General features: G+C 46.2%; 11 non-coding genes across 11 annotated transcripts; all 11 read left to right on the top strand.

Moving 5' to 3' along the window:
• The first annotated feature begins 899 nt into the window (after positions 1-899).
• On the top strand, positions 900-1,090 carry LOC130322614 (U2 spliceosomal RNA). The gene has a single exon (XR_008868079.1). It is a non-coding gene; the product is annotated as a U2 spliceosomal RNA (small nuclear RNA).
• A 2,093-nt stretch (positions 1,091-3,183) lies between these two features.
• LOC130322606 (U2 spliceosomal RNA) lies at positions 3,184-3,374 on the top strand. Its single transcript, XR_008868072.1, has one exon. It is a non-coding gene; the product is annotated as a U2 spliceosomal RNA (small nuclear RNA).
• A 2,097-nt stretch (positions 3,375-5,471) lies between these two features.
• On the top strand, positions 5,472-5,662 carry LOC130322605 (U2 spliceosomal RNA). The gene has a single exon (XR_008868071.1). It is a non-coding gene; the product is annotated as a U2 spliceosomal RNA (small nuclear RNA).
• Positions 5,663-7,750: 2,088 nt separating this feature from the next.
• On the top strand, positions 7,751-7,941 carry LOC130322604 (U2 spliceosomal RNA). The gene has a single exon (XR_008868070.1). It is a non-coding gene; the product is annotated as a U2 spliceosomal RNA (small nuclear RNA).
• A 2,095-nt stretch (positions 7,942-10,036) lies between these two features.
• Positions 10,037-10,227, top strand: LOC130322603 (U2 spliceosomal RNA). Its single transcript, XR_008868069.1, has one exon. It is a non-coding gene; the product is annotated as a U2 spliceosomal RNA (small nuclear RNA).
• A 2,086-nt stretch (positions 10,228-12,313) lies between these two features.
• Positions 12,314-12,504, top strand: LOC130322602 (U2 spliceosomal RNA). The gene has a single exon (XR_008868068.1). It is a non-coding gene; the product is annotated as a U2 spliceosomal RNA (small nuclear RNA).
• A 2,087-nt stretch (positions 12,505-14,591) lies between these two features.
• LOC130322601 (U2 spliceosomal RNA) lies at positions 14,592-14,782 on the top strand. The gene has a single exon (XR_008868067.1). It is a non-coding gene; the product is annotated as a U2 spliceosomal RNA (small nuclear RNA).
• Positions 14,783-16,863: 2,081 nt separating this feature from the next.
• On the top strand, positions 16,864-17,054 carry LOC130322599 (U2 spliceosomal RNA). The gene has a single exon (XR_008868066.1). It is a non-coding gene; the product is annotated as a U2 spliceosomal RNA (small nuclear RNA).
• A 2,091-nt stretch (positions 17,055-19,145) lies between these two features.
• Positions 19,146-19,336, top strand: LOC130322598 (U2 spliceosomal RNA). The gene has a single exon (XR_008868065.1). It is a non-coding gene; the product is annotated as a U2 spliceosomal RNA (small nuclear RNA).
• Positions 19,337-21,426: 2,090 nt separating this feature from the next.
• LOC130322617 (U2 spliceosomal RNA) lies at positions 21,427-21,617 on the top strand. The gene has a single exon (XR_008868082.1). It is a non-coding gene; the product is annotated as a U2 spliceosomal RNA (small nuclear RNA).
• Positions 21,618-23,705: 2,088 nt separating this feature from the next.
• Positions 23,706-23,897, top strand: LOC130322613 (U2 spliceosomal RNA). Its single transcript, XR_008868078.1, has one exon. It is a non-coding gene; the product is annotated as a U2 spliceosomal RNA (small nuclear RNA).
• The last annotated feature ends 239 nt before the right edge of the window (positions 23,898-24,136 follow it).

The raw sequence follows: 24,136 nt of genomic DNA, 5'->3' as shown, positions 1-24,136 counted from the left end.
TATATATATATATATATATATATATACGCGCACACACACACATATATATAAACGTATTCTCCGTTGAGATATTGCAGCCGCTGCTGTGTCCAGGCCCAGGAGCCTTAGCACTGTGCTGTGATGTCACTCAATACCACTGACATCACTAGGTGTAAACAACATCTCTCCTTTGCTGTGTATGTGACTATGGAGCTGTTTGGTGATGTCGTCTATTATGGCCTTCATAGAAGCAACAGGAGATTGTTGCATCCATCTAGAACCCTCAGAACTACAGTGCTATGATGTCACTCACTTCCACAGGCCTTGCAGAGTGTAAACAACAACAACCCAGCTTTGTTGTGTATGTAACCATAGGGATTTGTGATGTCACCTAGAACCTTCACAGCAGCGACAGCTTTATGAGGAGCATCAGCACTGCTCTGCCTGAGCAGAACCATCACCGCCATAGGTTGTCAAATAACCCGGATTTAACCCACACAGGTAAGTCCAATGGGGTGCAGGCATGTCCTCTATGCTTACAGCTTCCCGTGGGTGTTGGTTTGATACCGTTTGGGGACAGCCAAGGAGGCATCTGCAGGCAACAAAGGTAGGTGTGTGCTTGTGTGTGTGTTTCCTATGCAGATCCTAAGCCCAGTGTCACATGCAAGTAGGAGGAGTAAGAAGGGTTCCTGGCAAATCCGGGTTATGGATTGCATTTAAAAAGGCCCCGTGGGAGTGCAATGGGCCCCTGTCTTGCTGCTTAGCAATAATGGTATGGGTTTAGGTTCTGCTGTGTGTACTGGTGGTTGACTGCCCCCCAGCCCAGAGTGTGCATGGAAAATTGTCTGGCAGCCTCCCTGACAGCAAGCAGTGATAGTGCCCATGAAGGGGACCTTGTTGGGCCCGCCCCTTTCACGGTTATCGCTTCTCGGCCTTTTGGCTAAGATCAAGTGTAGTATCTGTTCTTATCAGTTTAATATCTGATACGTCCCCTATCTGGGGACCATATATTAAATGGATTTTTGAGAACGGGGGCCGATTTCGAAGCTTGCTTCCGTCGCCCTATGCATTGACCCCATATGGCAGTATCTTCGGGTACAGTGCACCACCCCCTTACAGGGTTAAAAAGAAAGATTCCTACTTTCATTGCTACCTGCTTGCTGGCTAGCCAGCTAGCCAGCCCTGTGGGCCTTGCTGCTGCAGCCAAAAAACAAAAGGTGGTGCTGCTGCTGCTGCTTCTGCTGCTTCTGCTTGTGTCTGGCCGCTGTTGGAGCGTCCAGGCACAGGACTTCTGCTGCTGCTGACTAAATGGCCTCCTTAATTGGATCATTTGAGTAGCCAGCACACCTGTGCAGGTAGGGCATGACATGATAGGCAGCTGCCTTGATAGCGGGTGGGTGCTGAATGTTCCTAATTGACAAAATAAGATTAATGCTTATGAAGAAATATAAAATCTCATCCCTTCCCCAATATCGCGCCACACCCCTACCCCTTAATTCCCTGGTTGAACTTGATGGACATATGTCTTTTTTCGACCGTACTAACTATGTAACTATGTAACATAACATGGGGGGGGGGGGGGGTCTCCTGGCTGTTCACACAGGTGTGTCATTGCTGTACATTGACCATGCATTGCTTCTGTGGTATTGCAAAGGCAAAGACAAATGCTTCCAGCCATCCATTGCACTAATGGATTGGTCATCAGCTGGCTGTCTATGTCCCGCATCAATATAGACCAAAGTACAGAGGGTTAGGCTATGCTATTGTGCACCTACCTGATGCATCAGAAGGTGCGAGGCCCTTGCTAAATTCTGTGCACAGACTTTGAGATCTATACTTTAGACTGTATCTAAACCTGCTCCAACATGGACTGACATTCTGGCCTACTTTCAGCCGATGCGACTTGTCTGTCGCTGAACAGTCGCTTTTTATGTATTCAGCACCTATGTATAATGTTGTAAAAATGCTCTAGAAGCTAAAGTCGCAGAAATGTCACACATATTTGGCCTGCAACTTTCTGTGCGACAAATTCAGACAGGAAAAATCAGTATAAATCCTTAGAAAATTATCCCCCAGTGTCTCCATCTGCTGGCGGTATTGAATAAGCATTGCTGCACTGATGGGGTATGCATTAGACGAAAAAAAAGAAGAAAAAGAAGAATAATACGCCCAGAAAAGAGGCGAAAAGGAGAAAAACGTAAAAAAACGTGAAAAAAAAGTAAGAGGAAGAGAAGGGAAAAAAAGGTGGAAATGGGTTTAAAAGTGATTTCGGCGGAGAATATATATATATATATATATATATATATATATATATATATATATATATATATACGCGCACACACACACATATATATAAACGTATTCTCCGTTGAGATATTGCAGCCGCTGCTGTGTCCAGGCCCAGGAGCCTTAGCACTGTGCTGTGATGTCACTCAATACCACTGACATCACTAGGTGTAAACAACATCTCTCCTTTGCTGTGTATGTGACTATGGAGCTGTTTGGTGATGTCGTCTATTATGGCCTTCATAGAAGCAACAGGAGATTGTTGCATCCATCTAGAACCCTCAGAACTACAGTGCTATGATGTCACTCACTTCCACAGGCCTTGCAGAGTGTAAACAACAACAACCCAGCTTTGTTGTGTATGTAACCATAGGGATTTGTGATGTCACCTAGAACCTTCACAGCAGCGACAGCTTTATGAGGAGCATCAGCACTGCTCTGCCTGAGCAGAACCATCACCGCCATAGGTTGTCAAATAACCCGGATTTAACCCACACAGGTAAGTCCAATGGGGTGCAGGCATGTCCTCTATGCTTACAGCTTCCCGTGGGTGTTGGTTTGATACCGTTTGGGGACAGCCAAGGAGGCATCTGCAGGCAACAAAGGTAGGTGTGTGCTTGTGTGTGTGTTTCCTATGCAGATCCTAAGCCCAGTGTCACATGCAAGTAGGAGGAGTAAGAAGGGTTCCTGGCAAATCCGGGTTATGGATTGCATTTAAAAAGGCCCCGTGGGAGTGCAATGGGCCCCTGTCTTGCTGCTTAGCAATAATGGTATGGGTTTAGGTTCTGCTGTGTGTACTGGTGGTTGACTGCCCCCCAGCCCAGAGTGTGCATGGAAAATTGTCTGGCAGCCTCCCTGACAGCAAGCAGTGATAGTGCCCATGAAGGGGACCTTGTTGGGCCCGCCCCTTTCACGGTTATCGCTTCTCGGCCTTTTGGCTAAGATCAAGTGTAGTATCTGTTCTTATCAGTTTAATATCTGATACGTCCCCTATCTGGGGACCATATATTAAATGGATTTTTGAGAACGGGGGCCGATTTCGAAGCTTGCTTCCGTCGCCCTATGCATTGACCCGATATGGCAGTATCTTCGGGTACAGTGCACCACCCCCTTACAGGGTTAAAAAGAAAGATTCCTACTTTCATTGCTACCTGCTTGCTGGCTAGCCAGCTAGCCAGCCCTGTGGGCCTTGCTGCTGCAGCCAAAAAACAAAAGGTGGTGCTGCTGCTGCTGCTTCTGCTGCTTCTGCTTGTGTCTGGCCGCTGTTGGAGCGTCCAGGCACAGGACTTCTGCTGCTGCTGACTAAATGGCCTCCTTAATTGGATCATTTGAGTAGCCAGCACACCTGTGCAGGTAGGGCATGACATGATAGGCAGCTGCCTTGATAGCGGGTGGGTGCTGAATGTTCCTAATTGACAAAATAAGATTAATGCTTATGAAGAAATATAAAATCTCATCCCTTCCCCAATATCGCGCCACACCCCTACCCCTTAATTCCCTGGTTGAACTTGATGGACATATGTCTTTTTTCGACCGTACTAACTATGTAACTATGTAACATAACATGGGGGGGGGGGGGGGGGGTCTCCTGGCTGTTCACACAGGTGTGTCATTGCTGTACATTGACCATGCATTGCTTCTGTGGTATTGCAAAGGCAAAGACAAATGCTTCCAGCCATCCATTGCACTAATGGATTGGTCATCAGCTGGCTGTCTATGTCCCGCATCAATATAGACCAAAGTACAGAGGGTTAGGCTATGCTATTGTGCACCTACCTGATGCATCAGAAGGTGCGAGGCCCTTGCTAAATTCTGTGCACAGACTTTGAGATCTATACTTTAGACTGTATCTAAACCTGCTCCAACATGGACTGACATTCTGGCCTACTTTCAGCCGATGCGACTTGTCTGTCGCTGAACAGTCGCTTTTTATGTATTCAGCACCTATGTATAATGTTGTAAAAATGCTCTAGAAGCTAAAGTCGCAGAAATGTCACACATATTTGGCCTGCAACTTTCTGTGCGACAAATTCAGACAGGAAAAATCAGTATAAATCCTTAGAAAATTATCCCCCAGTGTCTCCATCTGCTGGCGGTATTGAATAAGCATTGCTGCACTGATGGGGTATGCATTAGACGAAAAAAAAGAAGAAAAAGAAGAATAATACGCCCAGAAAAGAGGCGAAAAGGAGAAAAACGTAAAAAAACGTGAAAAAAAAGTAAGAGGAAGAGAAGGGAAAAAAAGGTGGAAATGGGTTTAAAAGTGATTTCGGCGGAGAAATATATATATATATATATATATATATATATATATATATATATATATATATACGCGCACACACACACACATATATATAAACATATTCTCCGTTGAGATATTGCAGCCGCTGCTGTGTCCAGGCCCAGGAGCCTTAGCACTGTGCTGTGATGTCACTCAATACCACTGACATCACTAGGTGTAAACAACATCTCTCCTTTGCTGTGTATGTGACTATGGAGCTGTTTGGTGATGTCGTCTATTATGGCCTTCATAGAAGCAACAGGAGATTGTTGCATCCATCTAGAACCCTCAGAACTACAGTGCTATGATGTCACTCACTTCCACAGGCCTTGCAGAGTGTAAACAACAACAACCCAGCTTTGTTGTGTATGTAACCATAGGGATTTGTGATGTCACCTAGAACCTTCACAGCAGCGACAGCTTTATGAGGAGCATCAGCACTGCTCTGCCTGAGCAGAACCATCACCGCCATAGGTTGTCAAATAACCCGGATTTAACCCACACAGGTAAGTCCAATGGGGTGCAGGCATGTCCTCTATGCTTACAGCTTCCCGTGGGTGTTGGTTTGATACCGTTTGGGGACAGCCAAGGAGGCATCTGCAGGCAACAAAGGTAGGTGTGTGCTTGTGTGTGTGTTTCCTATGCAGATCCTAAGCCCAGTGTCACATGCAAGTAGGAGGAGTAAGAAGGGTTCCTGGCAAATCCGGGTTATGGATTGCATTTAAAAAGGCCCCGTGGGAGTGCAATGGGCCCCTGTCTTGCTGCTTAGCAATAATGGTATGGGTTTAGGTTCTGCTGTGTGTACTGGTGGTTGACTGCCCCCCAGCCCAGAGTGTGCATGGAAAATTGTCTGGCAGCCTCCCTGACAGCAAGCAGTGATAGTGCCCATGAAGGGGACCTTGTTGGGCCCGCCCCTTTCACGGTTATCGCTTCTCGGCCTTTTGGCTAAGATCAAGTGTAGTATCTGTTCTTATCAGTTTAATATCTGATACGTCCCCTATCTGGGGACCATATATTAAATGGATTTTTGAGAACGGGGGCCGATTTCGAAGCTTGCTTCCGTCGCCCTATGCATTGACCCGATATGGCAGTATCTTCGGGTACAGTGCACCACCCCCTTACAGGGTTAAAAAGAAAGATTCCTACTTTCATTGCTACCTGCTTGCTGGCTAGCCAGCTAGCCAGCCCTGTGGGCCTTGCTGCTGCAGCCAAAAAACAAAAGGTGGTGCTGCTGCTGCTGCTTCTGCTGCTTCTGCTTGTGTCTGGCCGCTGTTGGAGCGTCCAGGCACAGGACTTCTGCTGCTGCTGACTAAATGGCCTCCTTAATTGGATCATTTGAGTAGCCAGCACACCTGTGCAGGTAGGGCATGACATGATAGGCAGCTGCCTTGATAGCGGGTGGGTGCTGAATGTTCCTAATTGACAAAATAAGATTAATGCTTATGAAGAAATATAAAATCTCATCCCTTCCCCAATATCGCGCCACACCCCTACCCCTTAATTCCCTGGTTGAACTTGATGGACATATGTCTTTTTTCGACCGTACTAACTATGTAACTATGTAACATAACATGGGGGGGGGGGGGGGGTCTCCTGGCTGTTCACACAGGTGTGTCATTGCTGTACATTGACCATGCATTGCTTCTGTGGTATTGCAAAGGCAAAGACAAATGCTTCCAGCCATCCATTGCACTAATGGATTGGTCATCAGCTGGCTGTCTATGTCCCGCATCAATATAGACCAAAGTACAGAGGGTTAGGCTATGCTATTGTGCACCTACCTGATGCATCAGAAGGTGCGAGGCCCTTGCTAAATTCTGTGCACAGACTTTGAGATCTATACTTTAGACTGTATCTAAACCTGCTCCAACATGGACTGACATTCTGGCCTACTTTCAGCCGATGCGACTTGTCTGTCGCTGAACAGTCGCTTTTTATGTATTCAGCACCTATGTATAATGTTGTAAAAATGCTCTAGAAGCTAAAGTCGCAGAAATGTCACACATATTTGGCCTGCAACTTTCTGTGCGACAAATTCAGACAGGAAAAATCAGTATAAATCCTTAGAAAATTATCCCCCAGTGTCTCCATCTGCTGGCGGTATTGAATAAGCATTGCTGCACTGATGGGGTATGCATTAGACGAAAAAAAAGAAGAAAAAGAAGAATAATACGCCCAGAAAAGAGGCGAAAAGGAGAAAAACGTAAAAAAACGTGAAAAAAAAGTAAGAGGAAGAGAAGGGAAAAAAAGGTGGAAATGGGTTTAAAAGTGATTTCGGCGGAGAATATATATATATATATATATATATATATATATATATATATATATATACGCGCACACACACACATATATATAAACGTATTCTCCGTTGAGATATTGCAGCCGCTGCTGTGTCCAGGCCCAGGAGCCTTAGCACTGTGCTGTGATGTCACTCAATACCACTGACATCACTAGGTGTAAACAACATCTCTCCTTTGCTGTGTATGTGACTATGGAGCTGTTTGGTGATGTCGTCTATTATGGCCTTCATAGAAGCAACAGGAGATTGTTGCATCCATCTAGAACCCTCAGAACTACAGTGCTATGATGTCACTCACTTCCACAGGCCTTGCAGAGTGTAAACAACAACAACCCAGCTTTGTTGTGTATGTAACCATAGGGATTTGTGATGTCACCTAGAACCTTCACAGCAGCGACAGCTTTATGAGGAGCATCAGCACTGCTCTGCCTGAGCAGAACCATCACCGCCATAGGTTGTCAAATAACCCGGATTTAACCCACACAGGTAAGTCCAATGGGGTGCAGGCATGTCCTCTATGCTTACAGCTTCCCGTGGGTGTTGGTTTGATACCGTTTGGGGACAGCCAAGGAGGCATCTGCAGGCAACAAAGGTAGGTGTGTGCTTGTGTGTGTGTTTCCTATGCAGATCCTAAGCCCAGTGTCACATGCAAGTAGGAGGAGTAAGAAGGGTTCCTGGCAAATCCGGGTTATGGATTGCATTTAAAAAGGCCCCGTGGGAGTGCAATGGGCCCCTGTCTTGCTGCTTAGCAATAATGGTATGGGTTTAGGTTCTGCTGTGTGTACTGGTGGTTGACTGCCCCCCAGCCCAGAGTGTGCATGGAAAATTGTCTGGCAGCCTCCCTGACAGCAAGCAGTGATAGTGCCCATGAAGGGGACCTTGTTGGGCCCGCCCCTTTCACGGTTATCGCTTCTCGGCCTTTTGGCTAAGATCAAGTGTAGTATCTGTTCTTATCAGTTTAATATCTGATACGTCCCCTATCTGGGGACCATATATTAAATGGATTTTTGAGAACGGGGGCCGATTTCGAAGCTTGCTTCCGTCGCCCTATGCATTGACCCGATATGGCAGTATCTTCGGGTACAGTGCACCACCCCCTTACAGGGTTAAAAAGAAAGATTCCTACTTTCATTGCTACCTGCTTGCTGGCTAGCCAGCTAGCCAGCCCTGTGGGCCTTGCTGCTGAAGCCAAAAAACAAAAGGTGGTGCTGCTGCTGCTGCTTCTGCTGCTTCTGCTTGTGTCTGGCCGCTGTTGGAGCGTCCAGGCACAGGACTTCTGCTGCTGCTGACTAAATGGCCTCCTTAATTGGATCATTTGAGTAGCCAGCACACCTGTGCAGGTAGGGCATGACATGATAGGCAGCTGCCTTGATAGCGGGTGGGTGCTGAATGTTCCTAATTGACAAAATAAGATTAATGCTTATGAAGAAATATAAAATCTCATCCCTTCCCCAATATCGCGCCACACCCCTACCCCTTAATTCCCTGGTTGAACTTGATGGACATATGTCTTTTTTCGACCGTACTAACTATGTAACTATGTAACATAACATGGGGGGGGGGGGGGGGGGGGTCTCCTGGCTGTTCACACAGGTGTGTCATTGCTGTACATTGACCATGCATTGCTTCTGTGGTATTGCAAAGGCAAAGACAAATGCTTCCAGCCATCCATTGCACTAATGGATTGGTCATCAGCTGGCTGTCTATGTCCCGCATCAATATAGACCAAAGTACAGAGGGTTAGGCTATGCTATTGTGCACCTACCTGATGCATCAGAAGGTGCGAGGCCCTTGCTAAATTCTGTGCACAGACTTTGAGATCTATACTTTAGACTGTATCTAAACCTGCTCCAACATGGACTGACATTCTGGCCTACTTTCAGCCGATGCGACTTGTCTGTCGCTGAACAGTCGCTTTTTATGTATTCAGCACCTATGTATAATGTTGTAAAAATGCTCTAGAAGCTAAAGTCGCAGAAATGTCACACATATTTGGCCTGCAACTTTCTGTGCGACAAATTCAGACAGGAAAAATCAGTATAAATCCTTAGAAAATTATCCCCCAGTGTCTCCATCTGCTGGCGGTATTGAATAAGCATTGCTGCACTGATGGGGTATGCATTAGACGAAAAAAAAGAAGAAAAAGAAGAATAATACGCCCAGAAAAGAGGCGAAAAGGAGAAAAACGTAAAAAAACGTGAAAAAAAAGTAAGAGGAAGAGAAGGGAAAAAAAGGTGGAAATGGGTTTAAAAGTGATTTCGGCGGAGAAATATATATATATATATATATATATATATATATATATATATATATATATACGCGCACACACACACATATATATAAACGTATTCTCCGTTGAGATATTGCAGCCGCTGCTGTGTCCAGGCCCAGGAGCCTTAGCACTGTGCTGTGATGTCACTCAATACCACTGACATCACTAGGTGTAAACAACATCTCTCCTTTGCTGTGTATGTGACTATGGAGCTGTTTGGTGATGTCGTCTATTATGGCCTTCATAGAAGCAACAGGAGATTGTTGCATCCATCTAGAACCCTCAGAACTACAGTGCTATGATGTCACTCACTTCCACAGGCCTTGCAGAGTGTAAACAACAACAACCCAGCTTTGTTGTGTATGTAACCATAGGGATTTGTGATGTCACCTAGAACCTTCACAGCAGCGACAGCTTTATGAGGAGCATCAGCACTGCTCTGCCTGAGCAGAACCATCACCGCCATAGGTTGTCAAATAACCCGGATTTAACCCACACAGGTAAGTCCAATGGGGTGCAGGCATGTCCTCTATGCTTACAGCTTCCCGTGGGTGTTGGTTTGATACCGTTTGGGGACAGCCAAGGAGGCATCTGCAGGCAACAAAGGTAGGTGTGTGCTTGTGTGTGTGTTTCCTATGCAGATCCTAAGCCCAGTGTCACATGCAAGTAGGAGGAGTAAGAAGGGTTCCTGGCAAATCCGGGTTATGGATTGCATTTAAAAAGGCCCCGTGGGAGTGCAATGGGCCCCTGTCTTGCTGCTTAGCAATAATGGTATGGGTTTAGGTTCTGCTGTGTGTACTGGTGGTTGACTGCCCCCCAGCCCAGAGTGTGCATGGAAAATTGTCTGGCAGCCTCCCTGACAGCAAGCAGTGATAGTGCCCATGAAGGGGACCTTGTTGGGCCCGCCCCTTTCACGGTTATCGCTTCTCGGCCTTTTGGCTAAGATCAAGTGTAGTATCTGTTCTTATCAGTTTAATATCTGATACGTCCCCTATCTGGGGACCATATATTAAATGGATTTTTGAGAACGGGGGCCGATTTCGAAGCTTGCTTCCGTCGCCCTATGCATTGACCCGATATGGCAGTATCTTCGGGTACAGTGCACCACCCCCTTACAGGGTTAAAAAGAAAGATTCCTACTTTCATTGCTACCTGCTTGCTGGCTAGCCAGCTAGCCAGCCCTGTGGGCCTTGCTGCTGCAGCCAAAAAACAAAAGGTGGTGCTGCTGCTGCTGCTTCTGCTGCTTCTGCTTGTGTCTGGCCGCTGTTGGAGCGTCCAGGCACAGGACTTCTGCTGCTGCTGACTAAATGGCCTCCTTAATTGGATCATTTGAGTAGCCAGCACACCTGTGCAGGTAGGGCATGACATGATAGGCAGCTGCCTTGATAGCGGGTGGGTGCTGAATGTTCCTAATTGACAAAATAAGATTAATGCTTATGAAGAAATATAAAATCTCATCCCTTCCCCAATATCGCGCCACACCCCTACCCCTTAATTCCCTGGTTGAACTTGATGGACATATGTCTTTTTTCGACCGTACTAACTATGTAACTATGTAACATAACATGGGGGGGGGGGGGGGGGTCTCCTGGCTGTTCACACAGGTGTGTCATTGCTGTACATTGACCATGCATTGCTTCTGTGGTATTGCAAAGGCAAAGACAAATGCTTCCAGCCATCCATTGCACTAATGGATTGGTCATCAGCTGGCTGTCTATGTCCCGCATCAATATAGACCAAAGTACAGAGGGTTAGGCTATGCTATTGTGCACCTACCTGATGCATCAGAAGGTGCGAGGCCCTTGCTAAATTCTGTGCACAGACTTTGAGATCTATACTTTAGACTGTATCTAAACCTGCTCCAACATGGACTGACATTCTGGCCTACTTTCAGCCGATGCGACTTGTCTGTCGCTGAACAGTCGCTTTTTATGTATTCAGCACCTATGTATAATGTTGTAAAAATGCTCTAGAAGCTAAAGTCGCAGAAATGTCACACATATTTGGCCTGCAACTTTCTGTGCGACAAATTCAGACAGGAAAAATCAGTATAAATCCTTAGAAAATTATCCCCCAGTGTCTCCATCTGCTGGCGGTGTTGAATAAGCATTGCTGCACTGATGGGGTATGCATTAGACGAAAAAAAAGAAGAAAAAGAAGAATAATACGCCCAGAAAAGAGGCGAAAAGGAGAAAAACGTAAAAAAACGTGAAAAAAAAGTAAGAGGAAGAGAAGGGAAAAAAAGGTGGAAATGGGTTTAAAAGTGATTTCGGCGGAGAAATATATATATATATATATATATATATATATATATATATATATACGCGCACACACACACATATATATAAACGTATTCTCCGTTGAGATATTGCAGCCACTGCTGTGTCCAGGCCCAGGAGCCTTAGCACTGTGCTGTGATGTCACTCAATACCACTGACATCACTAGGTGTAAACAACATCTCTCCTTTGCTGTGTATGTGACTATGGAGCTGTTTGGTGATGTCGTCTATTATGGCCTTCATAGAAGCAACAGGAGATTGTTGCATCCATCTAGAACCCTCAGAACTACAGTGCTATGATGTCACTCACTTCCACAGGCCTTGCAGAGTGTAAACAACAACAACCCAGCTTTGTTGTGTATGTAACCATAGGGATTTGTGATGTCACCTAGAACCTTCACAGCAGCGACAGCTTTATGAGGAGCATCAGCACTGCTCTGCCTGAGCAGAACCATCACCGCCATAGGTTGTCAAATAACCCGGATTTAACCCACACAGGTAAGTCCAATGGGGTGCAGGCATGTCCTCTATGCTTACAGCTTCCCGTGGGTGTTGGTTTGATACCGTTTGGGGACAGCCAAGGAGGCATCTGCAGGCAACAAAGGTAGGTGTGTGCTTGTGTGTGTGTTTCCTATGCAGATCCTAAGCCCAGTGTCACATGCAAGTAGGAGGAGTAAGAAGGGTTCCTGGCAAATCCGGGTTATGGATTGCATCTAAAAAGGCCCCGTGGGAGTGCAATGGGCCCCTGTCTTGCTGCTTAGCAATAATGGTATGGGTTTAGGTTCTGCTGTGTGTACTGGTGGTTGACTGCCCCCCAGCCCAGAGTGTGCATGGAAAATTGTCTGGCAGCCTCCCTGACAGCAAGCAGTGATAGTGCCCATGAAGGGGACCTTGTTGGGCCCGCCCCTTTCACGGTTATCGCTTCTCGGCCTTTTGGCTAAGATCAAGTGTAGTATCTGTTCTTATCAGTTTAATATCTGATACGTCCCCTATCTGGGGACCATATATTAAATGGATTTTTGAGAACGGGGGCCGATTTCGAAGCTTGCTTCCGTCGCCCTATGCATTGACCCGATATGGCAGTATCTTCGGGTACAGTGCACCACCCCCTTACAGGGTTAAAAAGAAAGATTCCTACTTTCATTGCTACCTGCTTGCTGGCTAGCCAGCTAGCCAGCCCTGTGGGCCTTGCTGCTGCAGCCAAAAAACAAAAGGTGGTGCTGCTGCTTCTGCTGCTTCTGCTTGTGTCTGGCCGCTGTTGGAGCGTCCAGGCACAGGACTTCTGCTGCTGCTGACTAAATGGCCTCCTTAATTGGATCATTTGAGTAGCCAGCACACCTGTGCAGGTAGGGCATGACATGATAGGCAGCTGCCTTGATAGCGGGTGGGTGCTGAATGTTCCTAATTGACAAAATAAGATTAATGCTTATGAAGAAATATAAAATCTCATCCCTTCCCCAATATCGCGCCACACCCCTACCCCTTAATTCCCTGGTTGAACTTGATGGACATATGTCTTTTTTCGACCGTACTAACTATGTAACTATGTAACATAACATGGGGGGGGGGTCTCCTGGCTGTTCACACAGGTGTGTCATTGCTGTACATTGACCATGCATTGCTTCTGTGGTATTGCAAAGGCAAAGACAAATGCTTCCAGCCATCCATTGCACTAATGGATTGGTCATCAGCTGGCTGTCTATGTCCCGCATCAATATAGACCAAAGTACAGAGGGTTAGGCTATGCTATTGTGCACCTACCTGATGCATCAGAAGGTGCGAGGCCCTTGCTAAATTCTGTGCACAGACTTTGAGATCTATACTTTAGACTGTATCTAAACCTGCTCCAACATGGACTGACATTCTGGCCTACTTTCAGCCGATGCGACTTGTCTGTCGCTGAACAGTCGCTTTTTATGTATTCAGCACCTATGTATAATGTTGTAAAAATGCTCTAGAAGCTAAAGTCGCAGAAATGTCACACATATTTGGCCTGCAACTTTCTGTGCGACAAATTCAGACAGGAAAAATCAGTATAAATCCTTAGAAAATTATCCCCCAGTGTCTCCATCTGCTGGCGGTATTGAATAAGCATTGCTGCACTGATGGGGTATGCATTAGACGAAAAAAAAGAAGAAAAAGAAGAATAATACGCCCAGAAAAGAGGCGAAAAGGAGAAAAACGTAAAAAAACGTGAAAAAAAAGTAAGAGGAAGAGAAGGGAAAAAAAGGTGGAAATGGGTTTAAAAGTGATTTCGGCGGAGAAATATATATATATATATATATATATATATATATATATATATATATATATATATATATACGCGCACACACACACATATATATAAACGTATTCTCCGTTGAGATATTGCAGCCGCTGCTGTGTCCAGGCCCAGGAGCCTTAGCACTGTGCTGTGATGTCACTCAATACCACTGACATCACTAGGTGTAAACAACATCTCTCCTTTGCTGTGTATGTGACTATGGAGCTGTTTGGTGATGTCGTCTATTATGGCCTTCATAGAAGCAACAGGAGATTGTTGCATCCATCTAGAACCCTCAGAACTACAGTGCTATGATGTCACTCACTTCCACAGGCCTTGCAGAGTGTAAACAACAACAACCCAGCTTTGTTGTGTATGTAACCATAGGGATTTGTGATGTCACCTAGAACCTTCACAGCAGCGACAGCTTTATGAGGAGCATCAGCACTGCTCTGCCTGAGCAGAACCATCACCGCCATAGGTTGTCAAATAACCCGGATTTAACCCACACAGGTAAGTCCAATGGGGTGCAGGCATGTCCTCTATGCTTACAGCTTCCCGTGGGTGTTGGTTTGATACCGTTTGGGGACAGCCAAGGAGGCATCTGCAGGCAACAAAGGTAGGTGTGTGCTTGTGTGTGTGTTTCCTATGCAGATCCTAAGCCCAGTGTCACATGCAAGTAGGAGGAGTAAGAAGGGTTCCTGGCAAATCCGGGTTATGGATTGCATTTAAAAAGGCCCCGTGGGAGTGCAATGGGCCCCTGTCTTGCTGCTTAGCAATAATGGTATGGGTTTAGGTTCTGCTGTGTGTACTGGTGGTTGACTGCCCCCCAGCCCAGAGTGTGCATGGAAAATTGTCTGGCAGCCTCCCTGACAGCAAGCAGTGATAGTGCCCATGAAGGGGACCTTGTTGGGCCCGCCCCTTTCACGGTTATCGCTTCTCGGCCTTTTGGCTAAGATCAAGTGTAGTATCTGTTCTTATCAGTTTAATATCTGATACGTCCCCTATCTGGGGACCATATATTAAATGGATTTTTGAGAACGGGGGCCGATTTCGAAGCTTGCTTCCGTCGCCCTATGCATTGACCCGATATGGCAGTATCTTCGGGTACAGTGCACCACCCCCTTACAGGGTTAAAAAGAAAGATTCCTACTTTCATTGCTACCTGCTTGCTGGCTAGCCAGCTAGCCAGCCCTGTGGGCCTTGCTGCTGCAGCCAAAAAACAAAAGGTGGTGCTGCTGCTGCTGCTTCTGCTGCTTCTGCTTGTGTCTGGCCGCTGTTGGAGCGTCCAGGCACAGGACTTCTGCTGCTGCTGACTAAATGGCCTCCTTAATTGGATCATTTGAGTAGCCAGCACACCTGTGCAGGTAGGGCATGACATGATAGGCAGCTGCCTTGATAGCGGGTGGGTGCTGAATGTTCCTAATTGACAAAATAAGATTAATGCTTATGAAGAAATATAAAATCTCATCCCTTCCCCAATATCGCGCCACACCCCTACCCCTTAATTCCCTGGTTGAACTTGATGGACATATGTCTTTTTTCGACCGTACTAACTATGTAACTATGTAACATAACATGGGGGGGGGGGGGGGGTCTCCTGGCTGTTCACACAGGTGTGTCATTGCTGTACATTGACCATGCATTGCTTCTGTGGTATTGCAAAGGCAAAGACAAATGCTTCCAGCCATCCATTGCACTAATGGATTGGTCATCAGCTGGCTGTCTATGTCCCGCATCAATATAGACCAAAGTACAGAGGGTTAGGCTATGCTATTGTGCACCTACCTGATGCATCAGAAGGTGCGAGGCCCTTGCTAAATTCTGTGCACAGACTTTGAGATCTATACTTTAGACTGTATCTAAACCTGCTCCAACATGGACTGACATTCTGGCCTACTTTCAGCCGATGCGACTTGTCTGTCGCTGAACAGTCGCTTTTTATGTATTCAGCACCTATGTATAATGTTGTAAAAATGCTCTAGAAGCTAAAGTCGCAGAAATGTCACACATATTTGGCCTGCAACTTTCTGTGCGACAAATTCAGACACGAAAAATCAGTATAAATCCTTAGAAAATTATCCCCCAGTGTCTCCATCTGCTGGCGGTATTGAATAAGCATTGCTGCACTGATGGGGTATGCATTAGACGAAAAAAAAGAAGAAAAAGAAGAATAATACGCCCAGAAAAGAGGCGAAAAGGAGAAAAACGTAAAAAAACGTGAAAAAAAAGTAAGAGGAAGAGAAGGGAAAAAAAGGTGGAAATGGGTTTAAAAGTGATTTCGGCGGAGAAATATATATATATATATATATATATATATATATATATATACGCGCACACACACACATATATATAAACGTATTCTCCGTTGAGATATTGCAGCCGCTGCTGTGTCCAGGCCCAGGAGCCTTAGCACTGTGCTGTGATGTCACTCAATACCACTGACATCACTAGGTGTAAACAACATCTCTCCTTTGCTGTGTATGTGACTATGGAGCTGTTTGGTGATGTCGTCTATTATGGCCTTCATAGAAGCAACAGGAGATTGTTGCATCCATCTAGAACCCTCAGAACTACAGTGCTATGATGTCACTCACTTCCACAGGCCTTGCAGAGTGTAAACAACAACAACCCAGCTTTGTTGTGTATGTAACCATAGGGATTTGTGATGTCACCTAGAACCTTCACAGCAGCGACAGCTTTATGAGGAGCATCAGCACTGCTCTGCCTGAGCAGAACCATCACCGCCATAGGTTGTCAAATAACCCGGATTTAACCCACACAGGTAAGTCCAATGGGGTGCAGGCATGTCCTCTATGCTTACAGCTTCCCGTGGGTGTTGGTTTGATACCGTTTGGGGACAGCCAAGGAGGCATCTGCAGGCAACAAAGGTAGGTGTGTGCTTGTGTGTGTGTTTCCTATGCAGATCCTAAGCCCAGTGTCACATGCAAGTAGGAGGAGTAAGAAGGGTTCCTGGCAAATCCGGGTTATGGATTGCATTTAAAAAGGCCCCGTGGGAGTGCAATGGGCCCCTGTCTTGCTGCTTAGCAATAATGGTATGGGTTTAGGTTCTGCTGTGTGTACTGGTGGTTGACTGCCCCCCAGCCCAGAGTGTGCATGGAAAATTGTCTGGCAGCCTCCCTGACAGCAAGCAGTGATAGTGCCCATGAAGGGGACCTTGTTGGGCCCGCCCCTTTCACGGTTATCGCTTCTCGGCCTTTTGGCTAAGATCAAGTGTAGTATCTGTTCTTATCAGTTTAATATCTGATACGTCCCCTATCTGGGGACCATATATTAAATGGATTTTTGAGAACGGGGGCCGATTTCGAAGCTTGCTTCCGTCGCCCTATGCATTGACCCGATATGGCAGTATCTTCGGGTACAGTGCACCACCCCCTTACAGGGTTAAAAAGAAAGATTCCTACTTTCATTGCTACCTGCTTGCTGGCTAGCCAGCTAGCCAGCCCTGTGGGCCTTGCTGCTGCAGCCAAAAAACAAAAGGTGGTGCTGCTGCTGCTGCTTCTGCTGCTTCTGCTTGTGTCTGGCCGCTGTTGGAGCGTCCAGGCACAGGACTTCTGCTGCTGCTGACTAAATGGCCTCCTTAATTGGATCATTTGAGTAGCCAGCACACCTGTGCAGGTAGGGCATGACATGATAGGCAGCTGCCTTGATAGCGGGTGGGTGCTGAATGTTCCTAATTGACAAAATAAGATTAATGCTTATGAAGAAATATAAAATCTCATCCCTTCCCCAATATCGCGCCACACCCCTACCCCTTAATTCCCTGGTTGAACTTGATGGACATATGTCTTTTTTCGACCGTACTAACTATGTAACTATGTAACATAACATGGGGGGGGGGGGGGGGTCTCCCCTGGCTGTTCACACAGGTGTGTCATTGCTGTACATTGACCATGCATTGCTTCTGTGGTATTGCAAAGGCAAAGACAAATGCTTCCAGCCATCCATTGCACTAATGGATTGGTCATCAGCTGGCTGTCTATGTCCCGCATCAATATAGACCAAAGTACAGAGGGTTAGGCTATGCTATTGTGCACCTACCTGATGCATCAGAAGGTGCGAGGCCCTTGCTAAATTCTGTGCACAGACTTTGAGATCTATACTTTAGACTGTATCTAAACCTGCTCCAACATGGACTGACATTCTGGCCTACTTTCAGCCGATGCGACTTGTCTGTCGCTGAACAGTCGCTTTTTATGTATTCAGCACCTATGTATAATGTTGTAAAAATGCTCTAGAAGCTAAAGTCGCAGAAATGTCACACATATTTGGCCTGCAACTTTCTGTGCGACAAATTCAGACAGGAAAAATCAGTATAAATCCTTAGAAAATTATCCCCCAGTGTCTCCATCTGCTGGCGGTATTGAATAAGCATTGCTGCACTGATGGGGTATGCATTAGACGAAAAAAAAGAAGAAAAAGAAGAATAATACGCCCAGAAAAGAGGCGAAAAGGAGAAAAACGTAAAAAAACGTGAAAAAAAAGTAAGAGGAAGAGAAGGGAAAAAAAGGTGGAAATGGGTTTAAAAGTGATTTCGGCGGAGAAATATATATATATATATATATATATATATATATATATATATATATATACGCGCACACACACACATATATATAAACGTATTCTCCGTTGAGATATTGCAGCCGCTGCTGTGTCCAGGCCCAGGAGCCTTAGCACTGTGCTGTGATGTCACTCAATACCACTGACATCACTAGGTGTAAACAACATCTCTCCTTTGCTGTGTATGTGACTATGGAGCTGTTTGGTGATGTCGTCTATTATGGCCTTCATAGAAGCAACAGGAGATTGTTGCATCCATCTAGAACCCTCAGAACTACAGTGCTATGATGTCACTCACTTCCACAGGCCTTGCAGAGTGTAAACAACAACAACCCAGCTTTGTTGTGTATGTAACCATAGGGATTTGTGATGTCACCTAGAACCTTCACAGCAGCGACAGCTTTATGAGGAGCATCAGCACTGCTCTGCCTGAGCAGAACCATCACCGCCATAGGTTGTCAAATAACCCGGATTTAACCCACACAGGTAAGTCCTATGGGGTGCAGGCATGTCCTCTATGCTTACAGCTTCCCGTGGGTGTTGGTTTGATACCGTTTGGGGACAGCCAAGGAGGCATCTGCAGGCAACAAAGGTAGGTGTGTGCTTGTGTGTGTGTTTCCTATGCAGATCCTAAGCCCAGTGTCACATGCAAGTAGGAGGAGTAAGAAGGGTTCCTGGCAAATCCGGGTTATGGATTGCATTTAAAAAGGCCCCGTGGGAGTGCAATGGGCCCCTGTCTTGCTGCTTAGCAATAATGGTATGGGTTTAGGTTCTGCTGTGTGTACTGGTGGTTGACTGCCCCCCAGCCCAGAGTGTGCATGGAAAATTGTCTGGCAGCCTCCCTGACAGCAAGCAGTGATAGTGCCCATGAAGGGGACCTTGTTGGGCCCGCCCCTTTCACGGTTATCGCTTCTCGGCCTTTTGGCTAAGATCAAGTGTAGTATCTGTTCTTATCAGTTTAATATCTGATACGTCCCCTATCTGGGGACCATATATTAAATGGATTTTTGAGAACGGGGGCCGATTTCGAAGCTTGCTTCCGTCGCCCTATGCATTGACCCGATATGGCAGTATCTTCGGGTACAGTGCACCACCCCCTTACAGGGTTAAAAAGAAAGATTCCTACTTTCATTGCTACCTGCTTGCTGGCTAGCCAGCTAGCCAGCCCTGTGGGCCTTGCTGCTGCAGCCAAAAAACAAAAGGTGGTGCTGCTGCTGCTGCTTCTGCTGCTTCTGCTTGTGTCTGGCCGCTGTTGGAGCGTCCAGGCACAGGACTTCTGCTGCTGCTGACTAAATGGCCTCCTTAATTGGATCATTTGAGTAGCCAGCACACCTGTGCAGGTAGGGCATGACATGATAGGCAGCTGCCTTGATAGCGGGTGGGTGCTGAATGTTCCTAATTGACAAAATAAGATTAATGCTTATGAAGAAATATAAAATCTCATCCCTTCCCCAATATCGCGCCACACCCCTACCCCTTAATTCCCTGGTTGAACTTGATGGACATATGTCTTTTTTCGACCGTACTAACTATGTAACTATGTAACATAACATGGGGGGGGGGGGGGGGGGGTCTCCTGGCTGTTCACACAGGTGTGTCATTGCTGTACATTGACCATGCATTGCTTCTGTGGTATTGCAAAGGCAAAGACAAATGCTTCCAGCCATCCATTGCACTAATGGATTGGTCATCAGCTGGCTGTCTATGTCCCGCATCAATATAGACCAAAGTACAGAGGGTTAGGCTATGCTATTGTGCACCTACCTGATGCATCAGAAGGTGCGAGGCCCTTGCTAAATTCTGTGCACAGACTTTGAGATCTATACTTTAGACTGTATCTAAACCTGCTCCAACATGGACTGACATTCTGGCCTACTTTCAGCCGATGCGACTTGTCTGTCGCTGAACAGTCGCTTTTTATGTATTCAGCACCTATGTATAATGTTGTAAAAATGCTCTAGAAGCTAAAGTCGCAGAAATGTCACACATATTTGGCCTGCAACTTTCTGTGCGACAAATTCAGACAGGAAAAATCAGTATAAATCCTTAGAAAATTATCCCCCAGTGTCTCCATCTGCTGGCGGTATTGAATAAGCATTGCTGCACTGATGGGGTATGCATTAGACGAAAAAAAAGAAGAAAAAGAAGAATAATACGCCCAGAAAAGAGGCGAAAAGGAGAAAAACGTAAAAAAACGTGAAAAAAAAGTAAGAGGAAGAGAAGGGAAAAAAAGGTGGAAATGGGTTTAAAAGTGATTTCGGCGGAGAAATATATATATATATATATATATATATATATATATATATATATATACGCGCACACACACACATATATATAAACGTATTCTCCGTTGAGATATTGCAGCCGCTGCTGTGTCCAGGCCCAGGAGCCTTAGCACTGTGCTGTGATGTCACTCAATACCACTGACATCACTAGGTGTAAACAACATCTCTCCTTTGCTGTGTATGTGACTATGGAGCTGTTTGGTGATGTCGTCTATTATGGCCTTCATAGAAGCAACAGGAGATTGTTGCATCCATCTAGAACCCTCAGAACTACAGTGCTATGATGTCACTCACTTCCACAGGCCTTGCAGAGTGTAAACAACAACAACCCAGCTTTGTTGTGTATGTAACCATAGGGATTTGTGATGTCACCTAGAACCTTCACAGCAGCGACAGCTTTATGAGGAGCATCAGCACTGCTCTGCCTGAGCAGAACCATCACCGCCATAGGTTGTCAAATAACCCGGATTTAACCCACACAGGTAAGTCCAATGGGGTGCAGGCATGTCCTCTATGCTTACAGCTTCCCGTGGGTGTTGGTTTGATACCGTTTGGGGACAGCCAAGGAGGCATCTGCAGGCAACAAATGTAGGTGTGTGCTTGTGTGTGTGTTTCCTATGCAGATCCTAAGCCCAGTGTCACATGCAAGTAGGAGGAGTAAGAAGGGTTCCTGGCAAATCCGGGTTATGGATTGCATTTAAAAAGGCCCCGTGGGAGTGCAATGGGCCCCTGTCTTGCTGCTTAGCAATAATGGTATGGGTTTAGGTTCTGCTGTGTGTACTGGTGGTTGACTGCCCCCCAGCCCAGAGTGTGCATGGAAAATTGTCTGGCAGCCTCCCTGACAGCAAGCAGTGATAGTGCCCATGAAGGGGACCTTGTTGGGCCCGCCCCTTTCACGGTTATCGCTTCTCGGCCTTTTGGCTAAGATCAAGTGTAGTATCTGTTCTTATCAGTTTAATATCTGATACGTCCCCTATCTGGGGACCATATATTAAATGGATTTTTGAGAACGGGGGCCGATTTCGAAGCTTGCTTCCGTCGCCCTATGCATTGACCCGATATGGCAGTATCTTCGGGTACAGTGCACCACCCCCTTACAGGGTTAAAAAGAAAGATTCCTACTTTCATTGCTACCTGCTTGCTGGCTAGCCAGCTAGCCAGCCCTGTGGGCCTTGCTGCTGCAGCCAAAAAACAAAAGGTGGTGCTGCTGCTGCTGCTTCTGCTGCTTCTGCTTGTGTCTGGCCGCTGTTGGAGCGTCCAGGCACAGGACTTCTGCTGCTGCTGACTAAATGGCCTCCTTAATTGGATCATTTGAGTAGCCAGCACACCTGTGCAGGTAGGGCATGACATGATAGGCAGCTGCCTTGATAGCGGGTGGGTGCTGAATGTTCCTAATTGACAAAATAAGATTAATGCTTATGAAGAAATATAAAATCTCATCCCTTCCCCAATATCGCGCCACACCCCTACCCCTTAATTCCCTGGTTGAACTTGATGGACATATGTCTTTTTTCGACCGTACTAACTATGTAACTATGTAACATAACATGGGGGGGGGGGGGGGGGTCTCCTGGCTGTTCACACAGGTGTGTCATTGCTGTACATTGACCATGCATTGCTTCTGTGGTATTGCAAAGGCAAAGACAAATGCTTCCAGCCATCCATTGCACTAATGGATTGGTCATCAGCTGGCTGTCTATGTCCCGCATCAATATAGACCAAAGTACAGAGGGTTAGGCTATGCTATTGTGCACCTACCTGATGCATCAGAAGGTGCGAGGCCCTTGCTAAATTCTGTGCACAGACTTTGAGATCTATACTTTAGACTGTATCTAAACCTGCTCCAACATGGACTGACATTCTGGCCTACTTTCAGCCGATGCGACTTGTCTGTCGCTGAACAGTCGCTTTTTATGTATTCAGCACCTATGTATAATGTTGTAAAAATGCTCTAGAAGCTAAAGTCGCAGAAATGTCACACATATTTGGCCTGCAACTTTCTGTGCGACAAATTCAGACAGGAAAAATCAGTATAAATCCTTAGAAAATTATCCCCCAGTGTCTCCATCTGCTGGCGGTATTGAATAAGCATTGCTGCACTGATGGGGTATGCATTAGACGAAAAAAAAGAAGAAAAAGAAGAATAATACGCCCAGAAAAGAGGCGAAAAGGAGAAAAACGTAAAAAAACGTGAAAAAAAAGTAAGAGGAAGAGAAGGGAAAAAAAGGTGGAAATGGGTTTAAAAGTGATTTCGGCGGAGAAATATATATATATATATATATATATATATATATATATATATATATACGCGCACACACACACATATATATAAACGTATTCTCCGTTGAGATATTGCAGCCGCTGCTGTGTCCAGGCCCAGGAGCCTTAGCACTGTGCTGTGATGTCACTCAATACCACTGACATCACTAGGTGTAAACAACATCTCTCCTTTGCTGTGTATGTGACTATGGAGCTGTTTGGTGATGTCGTCTATTATGGCCTTCATAGAAGCAACAGGAGATTGTTGCATCCATCTAGAACCCTCAGAACTACAGTGCTATGATGTCACTCACTTCCACAGGCCTTGCAGAGTGTAAACAACAACAACCCAGCTTTGTTGTGTATGTAACCATAGGGATTTGTGATGTCACCTAGAACCTTCACAGCAGCGACAGCTTTATGAGGAGCATCAGCACTGCTCTGCCTGAGCAGAACCATCACCGCCATAGGTTGTCAAATAACCCGGATTTAACCCACACAGGTAAGTCCAATGGGGTGCAGGCATGTCCTCTATGCTTACAGCTTCCCGTGGGTGTTGGTTTGATACCGTTTGGGGACAGCCAAGGAGGCATCTGCAGGCAACAAAGGTAGGTGTGTGCTTGTGTGTGTGTTTCCTATGCAGATCCTAAGCCCAGTGTCACATGCAAGTAGGAGGAGTAAGAAGGGTTCCTGGCAAATCCGGGTTATGGATTGCATTTAAAAAGGCCCCGTGGGAGTGCAATGGGCCCCTGTCTTGCTGCTTAGCAATAATGGTATGGGTTTAGGTTCTGCTGTGTGTACTGGTGGTTGACTGCCCCCCAGCCCAGAGTGTGCATGGAAAATTGTCTGGCAGCCTCCCTGACAGCAAGCAGTGATAGTGCCCATGAAGGGGACCTTGTTGGGCCCGCCCCTTTCACGGTTATCGCTTCTCGGCCTTTTGGCTAAGATCAAGTGTAGTATCTGTTCTTATCAGTTTAATATCTGATACGTCCCCTATCTGGGGACCATATATTAAATGGATTTTTGAGAACGGGGGCCGATTTCGAAGCTTGCTTCCGTCGCCCTATGCATTGACCCGATATTGGCAGTATCTTCGGGTACAGTGCACCACCCCCTTACAGGGTTAAAAAGAAAGATTCCTACTTTCATTGCTACCTGCTTGCTGGCTAGCCAGCTAGCCAGCCCTGTGGGCCTTGCTGCTGCAGCCAAAAAACAAAAGGTGGTGCTGCTGCTGCTGCTTCTGCTGCTTCTGCTTGTGTCTGGCCGCTGTTGGAGCGTCCAGGCACAGGACTTCTGCTGCTGCTGACTAAATGGCCTCCTTAATTGGATCATTTGAGTAGCCAGCACACCTG

This window comes from Hyla sarda, unplaced genomic scaffold, assembly GCF_029499605.1.
Source record: "Hyla sarda isolate aHylSar1 unplaced genomic scaffold, aHylSar1.hap1 scaffold_2362, whole genome shotgun sequence".
Taxonomy (NCBI): domain Eukaryota; kingdom Metazoa; phylum Chordata; class Amphibia; order Anura; family Hylidae; genus Hyla; species Hyla sarda.
The sequence above is the reverse complement of the archived record's forward strand: the minus strand, read 5'-3'. Positions and strand labels throughout refer to the sequence as shown.